The sequence below is a fragment of the Cariama cristata genome, unplaced genomic scaffold, assembly GCF_000690535.1.
Source record: "Cariama cristata isolate BGI_N322 unplaced genomic scaffold, ASM69053v1 scaffold34770, whole genome shotgun sequence".
Taxonomy (NCBI): Eukaryota; Metazoa; Chordata; class Aves; order Cariamiformes; family Cariamidae; genus Cariama; species Cariama cristata.
Window position 1 is genome coordinate 1,216 of NW_009593571.1, and position 303 is coordinate 1,518.

Consider the following 303-nt stretch of genomic DNA (forward strand, 5'->3'; position numbering starts at 1 on the left):
AAGGTGAAGCCGTGGCTGACATGTTAACTTTTCGGGATAATTCCTGGTAGCAGAGCGGAAACAAGTGGTGTCGTCAGAAACACAGAGAGAGCATGAACAGAACAAGAAACAAACCAAAAGAAAACAAAAAATAATAATAAAAAACCCAAAAAATCAGGAAGGAGAAAAAAAGCAAAACATTCAAAAAAAGGGAGAAAAAAAAAAACAATCGAAAAAACCATAACCCAAGATCTGGTGAACTGGGTTTGTCATCTGTGCTACCTTTTCTTTCTTTTCATTCTCTCATTCGTTTGTTTTTGTGTT